The 12,684-nt window shown below is 42.5% G+C and overlaps 1 protein-coding gene across 3 annotated transcripts in view; it reads left to right on the forward strand.

Annotated features, from left to right (window-relative positions):
• Positions 1-8,256: 8,256 nt before the first annotated feature.
• The window catches only part of LEPR (leptin receptor), a 93,637-nt gene continuing 89,209 nt past the window's right edge, over positions 8,257-12,684 (forward strand). The window contains exons 1-2 of one of the 3 annotated variants that reach the window (XM_086390406.1): positions 8,257-8,757; positions 9,071-9,115. The gene's annotated coding sequence lies outside the window, so the exon portion shown is untranslated. Of the gene's footprint in view, positions 8,758-9,070; positions 9,353-12,684 lie in introns of all 3 variants that reach the window. The other 2 variants (XM_086390408.1, XM_086390407.1) reach the window with 2 other exon arrangements.

The following is a 12,684-nucleotide window of genomic DNA, read 5'->3' on the forward strand; positions in this document are numbered from 1 at the left end:
CAGTCTTTCCCAGCATCAGGGTCTTTTCAAATGAGTCAGTTCTTTGCATCAAGTGGCCAAAGTATTGGAGTTTCACCTTCAGCATCAGTCCTCCCAGTGAACACCCAGGACTGATCTCCTTTGGGATAGACTGGTTGGATCTCCTTGCAGTCCAAGAGACTCTCAAGAGTCTTCTCCAACACCACAGTTCAAAAGCATCAATTCTTTGGTGCTCAGCTTTCTTTATAGTCAAACTCTCACATCCATACATAACTACTGGAAAAACCATAGCCTTGATGAGACAGACCTTTTTGTTGGCAAAGTAACGTCTCTGCTTTTTAAGATGCTGTCTAGATTGGTCATAATTTTCCTTCCACGGAATAAGTGTCTTTTAATTTCATGGCTGCAAACACCATCTACAGTGATTTTGGAGCCCCCAAATATAAAGTCAGCCACTATTTCCCCATCTATTTGCCATGAAGTGATGGGACCGGATGCCACGGTCTTAGTTTTCTGAATGTTGAGCTTTAAGCCAACTTTTTCACTCTCCTCTTTCACTTTCATCAAGAGACTCTTTAGTTCTTCTTCCCTTTCTGCCATAAGGGTGGTGTCATCTGCATATCTGAGGTGACTGACATTTCTCCCGGCAATCTTGATTCCCAAGTTAGGGGGAGAAGAAGAATGCCAAGAGGAAAGCAAGGAAAGCTAGGCTGGTGTACCACGGAAAAAGAGGCCCTGCACCCACAGATGATTCCATCACTAAGCAGCACACAGTGACCATTTGTGTTTATTGGTATTTTAATTGAGTATTTTTCATCCTATCAAGTACAGCCAATCTATAATTGAAACAAAAATTTTGAAGTATCCTGTGAAGTTTGTATCAGAGGACTGAATCCTATGGCGGAGCAGTAACAGACACTCCCAATGAATCTAGGGGAACTCCAAGAGTTGAGAGAATCACACAGTAGGAATAGCCACCGCCCTTCAACACCTAGGTAGAGATCAGGATGGAGAGAAGGCCCTAGAGCTGTTGGCAACTTGAGGCAGCATGGGACAGTACATAGGAATGGCTGTGTGATGAAGGAAGTCAAACCTACAGCAGCTTTGTAAAGTTCCAACTTGACTCCCTTAAGGTATAGGAGCAGTAGGATAATTCCTGAGAGTAGCATACACATGGTTCTGTGCCCTGGAAAGCCTCACCACGGTAGTATAGCCCAGAGAGGTGTTGGTGAACACCTCAGCATACTTCAGAAAGGCTTCTGGGGCAAATAAGGAGAGTCATTAATCCTGAAGTGACCTTTGGCATGAACCCATGCAGATCAGCACCTGAAAAACAGACAAGAGGGAGTCAGATGCTAAATTCAACAGATGACAAGAATCAGTACCTTTGTTCATCCTGGGCCCTGCTTTCCCTTCCCCTCCACTATCCCCTGCTTAGAAGTTAAGAAAAAGAAATAGGACCTGGCATTCACTGAGGTTTGCTGCTGCTGCTGCTAAGTCGCTTCAGTCGTGTCTGACTCTGTGCGACCCCATAGACGGCAGCCCACCAGGCTCCCCCGTCCCTGGGATTCTCCAGGCAAGAACACTGGAGTGGGTTGCCATTTCCTCCTCCAATGCATGAAAGTGAAAAGTGAAAGTGAAGTCGCTTAGTCGTGTCCGACTCTTTCTATCAATTGGTAAAACAGGATTTCACTGAAAAAATTAAGCTCATTGGCATAAAAAAAAAAATTGACATACTTTCTCAATACCTGCTTATATGGCTTAAAGTTCAAATTCTGTCTTCTACTGCAGACTGTACTTATTCCTATGGTAGAGAGTCTGGCTGCTGGCAAATGCAGCTCACAACCACACAGAGTCATATCTGAGGGGAAAAAGCACTTCATCTTCCCTTTGACTCCCATCCCAGAGACCCATCCCAGCTTTTATTGGCAAAGCCTCAGGAGGACAACTTTGACTGGCCTTCCTCTAGTCATGGTCCTACCTCAGTGACCAATTATAGAGCCAGGAGTGTAAGATTCTACCATAGATCCAGCTTGGACGACATGCTTCTGTAGCCTTGGAAGCCAGTTTGCTGTAACTGGCAGCCCCAACAGGATCCACGTGCCTGGAGTCAGGCAGTTCCTCCACCAAAAGGAGACTCTTTGACAAGAAGAAGAGGAGAAGGGGAGGTGGCTGATGAAATAGTGCATATCCTCTATAATCTGTATTGGGTACCAGTTTGGCATCTGTGCGTGCTCTGTGCTCAGATGTGTCTGACTCTTTGTAACCCTGTGGTCTGCAGCCTGCTAGGCTTCTCTGTCCATGGGGTTTTCCAGGTAAGAATACTGGAGTAGGTTGCCATTTCCTCCTCCAGGGGTATCTTCCCGACCCAGGGATTGAACCCATGTCCTCTGTGTCACCTGCATTGACTTGTTTACCACTGAGCTACCCGGAAAGCCCTATTAATCTGGTAGGACGATGCTAATAAAGGTTTCCTTAATGCCACATTGGTATGATCAAGGAAAGTAAAATAATGAACAGGATACTTCATCATTTACAGCCTAATAGTTTAGTGTTAGAACCAGGCCTCTGAAAAAAAAAAAAAAGACAAAACCTCCCACAACACTTAGTCATTTCATTTAAAATTTGTAAATTTTGCATCAGTTTAACTATGAGACTTGGTTTAAAGGCCAGCGAACATTCCCTGGTGCTTTTTGCTCTCAAATCCCGTTACCCTCATCCAGAGAACAAAGTGCTTCGTGCTATGTGAAAACCATAGCACATGGGAACCAATCACCAGGCTTCCCAGGTGGCTCAGCGTTAAAGCATCTGGCTGCCAATGAACACAGGGGAACGTGCGTTTGATCGTGGGTCAGGAAGGAGGAAGTGGCAACCCACTCCAGTATTCTTGCCTGAAAAAAATCCCATGGACAGAGGAGCCTGGTGTGCTGCAGTTCATAGGGTAGCTAAGAGTCGGATTCGACCGAGCGACTGAGTGCACATGCTTGTACCAATCATCAGGATTATCAGAGATATTGACCACTTTCTCATATGATCCATAGGAACTTAAATCTGAAAAGCATTTCTATGAAAATTTCATTCAGCGGCATGATTCTGAAATGATTCTAGTTCATTCACAGCAGCATTTTCAGGCAACTGTCGGGCAGTAATTTCCCGACATTTATTCTTTTAATTTACTTGTAGTCTTTCAGGTCAAAGAAATAATAATTACTTTGGATTAAGCATGAAATTTGAAGAACTTTGTAATTTTTCTTATACCTTGATGCCCACTTTTGGTAAAGAGGTAAATAACTAATAAATATGAAGATATAGCATGAAATACTGAACTAATGTAATAAAAGATAAATTCCTTGAGGAAAAGTCATATTTTAGTCCAGGTTCTGCTATAAATTTTAAGATTGGAATGAAAGAAGTTTTATTCTTGGTAGTAAATTGTAAGCAAATAATCTGACCGATTTACCTTTCAACTAGAATTAGATTCTTGGTCACAACTCAAAAGCCACTGAGAGGGAATTCCTTGCTGGTCCAGGGATTAGGATACCATGCTTCCACTGCACTAAGATCCTTCATGCCACATGGCATGGCCAGAAAACAAACAAACAAAAATGGCTGCTGTGAAAATACTGGGTGTTTAGATAGGCTCAAGAATGTACTATACAGCATGGAGAATATAGCCAGTACTGTGTAATAACTCTAAGTGGAAAGTACCCTTTCAAAATTGTGTAAAAAAAAATAATAAGACTAAATAGCTGCTATGATTTCCATTGGTATTATATACCTTTTTCCGTAGTCAGGAGTAATGTAATTTTCCCTTATTTATGTTGGCAGCATTCTAAAGAGAGAGGGAGAAAAAAAAAGATGTTCCCATAGATTAGGAGCTCATTTAGATGAGTTACAGGTAGGGCCTGCTGGCCAGTGAACAGCACCTGACTGGACCTGGGTTGTCCCAGGCCTTAAGGAGTATCTGAATGACTCTAGTTCCCAGAAATAGATTTCAAAGAATGGATGATCTTACATAGATATTTTCTAATAACTTTTTCCTCTATGAAAGTAACATATGATCATTTTAGATAACTTCAGTTCAGTTCAGTTCAGTTCAGTTGCTCAGTCGTGTCCGACTCTTTGTGACCCCATGAATCCCAGCAGGCCAGGCCTCCCTGTCCATCACCAACTCCCGGAGTTCACTCAGACTCACATCCATTGAGTCGGTGATGCCATCCAGCCATCTCATCCTCTGTCGTCCCCTTCTCCTCCTGCCCCCAATCCCTCCCAGCATCACAGTCTTTTCCAATGAGTCAACTCTTTGCATGAGCTGGCCAAAGTACTGGAGTCTCAGCTTTAGCATCATCCCTTCCAAAGAAATCCCAGGGCTGATCTCCTTCAGAATGGACTGGTTGGATCTCCTTGCAGTCCAAAGGACTCTCAAGAGTCTTCTCCAACACTACAGTTCAAAAGCATCAATTCTTCCACGCTCAGTCTTCACAGTCCAACTCTCACATCCATAGAAAGGGACAAATAGCCAACAAAACAATCTCCTAAATTAGATAATCTAGAGATAGCTACTGGAAACATTTTGGTATATTTTTCATCTTTTTTTCCTGTGCCTCTATCATTTAAAATCCACTGAGACTGTGTTACGTATTTAACTCCTATAATATGTATGCCATGGAAAGTTAGAATAAAATTCTCTTTGGTATATGAATTTTAAACAGTGCAATAGGTACATAATCTTTGTGAAGTACTTATCATAAACAAGCATTTTTTTTTGTTTTTGTTCTTTTAATTATGCAAATGGAAAATTACAAGATTTGCTTTTTATTCTTCAGTCTAATGCATATTGGAGAAGGCAATGGCGACCCACTCCAGTACTCTTGCTTGGAAAATCCCATGGACGGAGGAGCCTGGTAGGCTGCAGTCCATGGGGTCGCTAAGAGTTGGACACGACTGAGCAACTTCACTTTCACTTTTCACTTTCATGCATTGGAGAAGGAAATGGCAACCCACTCCAGTGTTCTTGCCTGGAGAGTCCCAGGGATAGCGGAGCCTGGTGGGCTACCATCTATGAGGTCGCACAGAGTCGGACATGACTGAAGTGACTTAGCAGTAGCAGCTAATGCATATTAATTGAGTAATTTCTACATCCAAGATAACGTGATATACACATGGCTGATTAAAAACAGAATCAAAAATTTGTAAGACACAACTTTGGCTCTCAGGGCATTTTATATAGATACATATACAACTAACCACTAGATAAATCAGAGAGTGCTTCATTATAAAAGAGACAAAATAAATTTCCAAATGATCATGGGCCAGAAATAGATGAGTTCCAATTTGGGGGTCAGTTAACTGACTCAAGATGGGTCCATTAAGTTGGTGTATTGGTCAGTTGATCTTGGTGTATGGTTAAGATTTCAACCAGCAGATGATGACAGTAGGTAATGGTTGAGGGAAAGGTGCTGTAGAATGGAGGAAGAACATTCAGTATGGAATAGCACGAACACTCTAAGTTATTTGGTTAGGGTGAAATCAATTCTTTTCCCATTTCCTGTTTTCCAGGAGTGCACAGGTGACTCACACCTGTCTGGTCATCATATTCCAAGTCATTGGCCACCATGACTGGTTCAGATGTGGGCTTGTGACCCACATAAATCAATGAATGAGACTCAGTTTGGCAGATATTAACACATTGATTGATGGTTTATAATTGTGAGAATGGAAGAATAAGAAGGAAACCTAAAGAGGGAAGAGGTGAATCAGCAGAGAGTGGCATCATTGAAATCACTGTTAAAGAGTTTCAAGAAGTGACAGCAAAAGAGACACAGATATATAGAACAGTCTTTTGGACTCTGTGGGAGAGGGCGAGGGTGTGATGATTCGGGAGAATGGCATTGAAACATGTATATTATCAAAAAAGAAAAAAAAAAGAAGTGATTCATCAGTATAATGAAATTAATAGTTGAAACTATCAACCAAGATACTTGGACAAAATATTTTATTCATTTTAACTATGACTTCAGTTATGATGGTTCCCAGCAGGATTGGTATCTGTGTAAATAGTCACATAATGATTTTTTTTTTAAGATGAGATAGGTGAGCTCATTATGTTCTTTTTTAAATCAAATATTTCTTTTTAGGGATTTTTTTCCTTCACTTAGGAAAATACTGAATGAGTCAGGGTGTTAATCTGTTTTGCAATAGTAAATCCTATCTTCTTATTATGGAGATGTTTTTCACTGTGGTGATAATTGCTTAGTTGATGGGTAGTGATTTATTTTTACTCATCTATTTATTCAACAACTCTTTATCAAGCTTCAGATATGCATCAGACATGATGCCAGAGGAAATGAGATTCAAATGTGTCCCCTAACCTAGACTGTAAGCTCCATAGGAGCTCATTACTCAGAGCTTGCTGCCTTGTAGACATTCAGTATTGGATCACAGTATCAGAAATCCATACATATGGATGTGGGATGTATTTATATATTAATTTAGCAATGGGGAATCTATGCTTGGCCTTCAAATATTGCCTGTGACTCAAACATGAAATAAAGGCTTGGGCCTTTGAACTTCTTTTCCTTACAACAGTTATTCCTCATGAACCCAGGTTTAATGACACTTATTTTTAGCATTTCACTTAAAATAATTCATTATACTTAGTACTGATACAATTTTAAATGGTGGTCCTGGAATGACACTGTGATACCACGGTAGACAATTTTGGTACCTATTAGTTAACTAGTTTTAGTGTGTTGAGTGGTGGCTTCTCCCTAACATATGTCCACATCCTAAACTCCAGTACCTGTGAATATGATCTTATTTGGAAAAGGGTCTTTGCTGAGCAAATAGGTAAACACGTGTGTGTGTGTGTGTGTGTGTGTGTGTGTGTGTATGCATGACTATGCTGGGTCTTCTAGTTGCTGCAAGAGGGCTTCGTTGCTTTGAGACATGTGGGATCTTAGTTCCTGGACCAGGGATCGAACTCACATCCCCTGCATTGGAAGGTGGCTTCTTAATCACTGAATTGCCAGGGAAGTCCCAAGTGAAGATGAGTTGAGATCATCCTGATCATCTGGATGGTTTTCATATCCAAAGACAAATGTCTTTATAGGAGACAGAAAAGAAGACACAGATACAGAGGAGAAGGCCATGTGAAGATAGAGACTGGAGAGATTCAGCTGTAAGCCAATAGAGTTCTGGAGCCACCAGAAGCTGAATGAGCAAAGAAAGGATTCTCTCCTAAGGCTTTGGGAGGAGTATGGACCTGGTAACACCTTGACTTTGGACTTCTGGCCTCCAGAACAGTGAACGAATACATTTCTGGTGTATTAAGCATTTAGTCTGTGATCATTTGTTAAGGTAATCCTAGAAAACTAAAATGCTAGTTCATATCAAATAATTTAGGATCCTATTGTATTGTTTTATTTTGTAACAATTTGGGGAAGTCAGTATCTCTACTCTAATTCTGTTTTCATCCAATGAAAATGTTTGTCTCCATTAAAGTGACACTGGTCCTGGGAGGATATTTCCCTCTGGGGAAAGTTCCATTTACAAAGCTCCAGGCATTGGCCAAGTAAGAGGCTGGGTCCGGGAGCAGGGAGGCATTGCTCCTGGCTCTACCGGTCTCTGGGCTAAGTTGTCTCTGTGTCTCTGATGCCTTACCCTGTGAGGGTGTTAGGCAAGTTCATTTCTAGAGACCTTTGAAAATGAGCCATTCACCCAATCTAGAGTAGTCTACTCCCTTTTATTCTTTCTTCCACACTCTGTTGGTTTCCTTCATATACTCATCACAATTGGTAATTAGATGAATATTTGCTTGTCATAGCTTCAAGTTCAAGGAACACAATAACTGCACTTAGCATGTTGTGCGTCACTCTGTGGAGTCTCAACAAAAAATGTATTAATAAATAAACAAATCAGTGAGTGAACACTTTGAGTGGAGAACAAAAAAGTGCTTATTACTTTGGGGTTGGAATCAGACTGGTCAAGGACGGATTTTCTTAAACTTACTACGTCATACGCCATTGAATTTCAAGGTTGAAAAGAAACAATCATGCCTTCCTGACAAGCATGGCCAAAGTGGTTGAATCATTCTTGGTGACAGGAAACTCACTACCTCACCGCTTCTGATCTTTCCATTTCGCTTTTCTTTCCCACACCCTTCAGTTATGGAGATCTTCATTGTAGCATATTGCACACCTGATGCACAAAGGCTTGGAAGTCTGGAAGTAGGAGGGACGGAGGGAATCCCAATGCCCAGCCCAGGGTCTGAGACCCGCGGTTCAGTGTGGGCACTGCAGCTGACTGTTGGGTAAAGAAGCTGTGCTACCTTTCTCGTGGGTTTGCCTGGACTCTAGGCTTCCCTGCGGGCAGAGGGTCCTTCTTTCCAAACCCCTCGCTTTTCCTCCTCGTGCCCGCCACCAGGGGCAGCCGCATCCGCGCTGCCACCCCCGTCACCTACGCGGCCGCCCTGGCGGCTCGGGGGCCGCTCCTCTGGCCCGGGAAGCGGTGGCGGAGGGCGCTGGGCGCGCAGGCGGCCACCCGGCTCTGCCCCGACCTCTCTCTTCCGACTCCCGTCTCTCCCTCCGCTCCCCCTCGGCCCCTCCTTCCACACTGCGCTGCCTCCTCTCTTCGGAGAGCTTCCCGGCACCTTCCGCGACGAGTTTGGAGCCGCCCCACAGCAGAGCCCACGGCCGTCCGAGCGCGAGCGACGCAGGTGTCCGAGCCCCCGAGCCGCCGTCATCTTCGCCTCCGCCTGGGTGGGACCTGGGCCTCGAGGTGGGATCCAACTCTCTCTCCGCCGCCCCCACCGCTCCCTCTTCCTGCACCTGGCCAGGCGAGGAGCCAGGCGCTCGGGCGCGCGCGCGGGTGGCTGGAGCCCGCGAGCCACCTGGGGTCCGAGAGGCCGGGGCGGGTCCGGCGGCGTCACTGGAGGGTCGGCGGGGACTCTGGTTCCCCCGGGGCAGGCGCTCCGGGGTAACCCTGGGCGAGGAGCATCGGGGCGCGCGGCCGAGGGCAGTCGGCCCAGCCTGGGCGCGAACCTGCCCGGCGCCCCCGAAAGGACTTGCCATCCGGCCAACTTCTTTTCCAGGTCTCCTCGCTACTTTGGAAACTGAAGGGACTGCGACGGAAACCAGTAAGCCCTGGGGCCCGGCGGAGGAAAGATTTGTTGGTTTGGATGACAAAAGAAAAACAAATGTGCTGTAGGGGTGGTTTAGCCCAGAGCTTATGTTTCCACCATCTAAGCTCTCCCCAAGCATATTAATAGAGCAAAACAACAACAAAACCCAATCCCAACCAAAGCACTTATTTAAGGGAGATTGTAGGTGTGAGAAAAAGAGACCCAGCTGAGGAATCGCTTTGGAAACCCCAGGTAGGAATCACTTTGGAAACCCCAGGTAGGATGAGGCCATTTGAGAAAGTCGTTATTTGGGGTGCTATTTCTAGAACTTGGGTTTGCAAGGACTAGAGGAGACTGGCTCTTTTAAGCCAGAGGGGATTCTTTATATTGAGGGGCTGCCTGAGTGTCCTCTGTTAACCTTCATTTCCTCAAATATTAAAGTATGTTGAGACAAATGCTCTTTCAGAGCTCTGCACTGGGAGTCAGAAAATCTGGCTTTTGATATAATTTGTATTTACCGTGACAGCTGTGGTTCATTTAACCTCTTTGGGTCTCTGTTTCCTCATCTGTCAAGTTAGAGGGTTGGATTACAATTCTGAGGGCCTCTTGATAATATCTAAAATGTTTCCCAGCTTAAACATTTATAATTCTTTGACTTTTTAACATTTACAAACATTACTAGCTTTACAATTTCATGAAATTAAAAAAAATCTGTATTGATGTTGGCATTTTTTGTAATATGCACTTATGGTTTATGCGTTTAAGGCTTTGCAACCAAAATTTGAAGAGAAAAACACTTTTTTAGCTTAGAAATATATAGTTTATATGTAAATAATTAGATCATCTTTCAGTCTAGCTTAAAGAATCACATTCAACTCGAAGTTAATATTTGCAACACTACAACAAAAACATGTGGCTTTAGTATAGTACCTATTCACTTTCAGTGTGGTATATTTGGAGGAAATAAAAATTGTTTTGGAGGAAAACAAAAATTGCACCTTTCCGGTCAATTACTGTTCTTGAAGTGTTTGTTACTTTTTAGCATGATATTGTGTGCAGAATATTAAAAATTGGTTTCAGAACACTTTAGAGCCTGTCAGAAATTAAGCTCAATAGTATAGATGCCAATTTTAGTAATGCCTTTTAGTTGTCTTGGAATGAATCCCAGAAAAATAGCAGAGGTTAACTAAACAGATAAGCTTGAAATTAGGAATTGACACACACACTCAAAGTTGTACAGGAAGTGTGTTCTATAAAGTGTCACTGATATTTTTATTTCCTTTTGATAAAAAGCAGACAACAACCAACTGTTGACTTGTTTTAGCAGACAGAATGTTAGGATAGCTTTTGTTGTTACTTGTTAATTCAAAATTATTTGAGACTTAGTCATCAGTAGTTAGGATAGGTTTATAAATGTCTGTGGCTCTTTTTGGTGGTGTTGATCTAAAATAAAATAATGTGCTCACACCCTGCACATGCTCTTTATTCTGTCTGGGAGAGTGGAATAAATTCGAAGCAGTCTTTTATGAGGGCTTCCCAGGTGGCTCTAGCAGTAAAGAACCTGCTCGCCTATGCAAGAGACATGAGATGATGGGTAGTTCCCTGGGTCAGGAAGATCCCCTGAAGGAGGGCACAGCAACCTACTCCAGTATTCTTGCCTGGAAAATCCTGTGGACAGAGGAGCCTGGTGGGCCATAGTTCATAGACTCACAAAGAGTCAGGTTTGACTGAAGTGATTTAGTATGTACCTACTCTTTAATAAACACATTTAAATTTATTTTCCTTGCCTTTTCACCTTTGGACTGGAAGTGCCATCAATTATTCAGGCATTTGTCTTCCATCATAGTCTCTGGTGAAGTAAACGATCATCGCCTTTGAAAGAGATACCCAAAGAGTTAAGGAAATTGGTTGTTGAATGAACAGAGAGTCGTCGAACTCAAATATCCTGGCTTCTAGTCTCTTGGAAAACAACTGAAAACAGTGGATGGATCTGCTTACAGTCCAACTCATTCATGGTTTGGGAGGGCCATTCTCGTTGGCAGAAGCTCTACTTCTCTTTTGTAATGAAATTACCGAGAGAAAACAGCCGTGTCTTCAGTTAGATCACTGTTATGTAACTAAAAGGTTTGTGTTTGTGAAGGGCAGTATCCCAAGGGGGGTCTTAGAAATAGAACTTAAAAAATATCCAGAGAAAGGAAAGAATTGCCTTGGCAGATACTGTACCGCATTTTTCATACTGAGAGCCAAATGCATACTAAAAAATATGTCCTGTGGAGTTAAAAATGAAGAAAAGGGCTTATAGTCTGCTCTAATTCAAGATTTTTATGTGATTTACAAATTCCAGTTTTAATTAAATTACAAGTGTTCACCTCCTGGACAGACCTAGTACATATAACCTTTTGGTGTTTCAATTCAAATTTGGTCTGGTTATAATTTATCCTTCTCAAGTATTTTTGAAAACTTCTGTAACTCCATAGTGATCTTGTTGTCTTTTCATACACATGATCTTATTAATCTGTAAATATTTTGAACTATGACATATGCAGGGAGAAGAGTACATAAAACAAATGTTGGTACTGGTTTACAAATAATATAGCAAATCACTGTAGCCAATGAGTTCAGTTGCTCAGTTGTGTCCGACTCTTTGTGACCCCATGAACTGCAGCACGCCAGGCTTCCCTGTCCATCACCAACTCCTTGAGCCTGCTCAAACTCATGTCCATTGAGTTGGTGATGCCATCCAGCCATCTCATCCTCTGTCGTCCTCTTCTCTTCTTGCCTTCAATTTTCCCCAGCATGAGGGTCTTTTCCAGTGAGTCAGTTCTTCGCATCAGGTGGAACATCAGTCCTTCCAACGACTATTCAGGACTAATTTCCTTTAGGATTGACTGGTTTGTAATTGTAACTGTCTTGTAATTGTAACAGATAATTCAAGGCAAATACTCATTATTCACCATACAAATAAGAGAACATGCCAATACCCAGAAACCTTTTTCTTGTTCCTTCCTAATCACAGTTTTCCTTTTATTTAAAAAATTATATGCACACAGGAGGCATCCTTTCATAGATTCTCTCGCTTAACATTATGTTGATGAGACTAAGCCATTTCCTCTCCCTTTTAAAGCATTAACTTCTAAAAAGAGATGTCTATATTCCCTATCATTTGATTCCTTTTCATTTCTCTCTTAAACCTACTTCTGTCACTCTCATTTTCAGTACTCTGCCCACTGTCACCGGTGACATCACCTTTCCCAAACTCAGTGGTCAGTTGTCACCTTTGATCTTACGTCCCCTGTTGATAGCACTCTCAGTTATCACCCTTTGCTCTCTGATATTTCCTTGTTGGCCTCCAGGATACCATGTATTCTTGATTTTTCCTGCTTCTTCACTAGCCATTACTTTCTGTCCCCGTTGCTGGTCTCTCTTCTGCTCTCAGAGGTTTTAACCTTAGATTGTCTTCAGCTCTAGTTCTTGGGAGTTCTTTTCTGTCTATACTCTTTGATGATTTCATGCAAACTCTATATTTGTGCACTGATGACTCCAAAATGGTAGGTGAAACTTTGAGTTATCTCCCTGAACGTTAG

The sequence above is a fragment of the Bos grunniens genome, chromosome 3 (assembly GCF_055505025.1).
Source record: "Bos grunniens cultivar Pamir isolate PY7600 chromosome 3, Bosgru_T2T1.0, whole genome shotgun sequence".
NCBI classification, from domain to species: domain Eukaryota; kingdom Metazoa; phylum Chordata; class Mammalia; order Artiodactyla; family Bovidae; genus Bos; species Bos grunniens.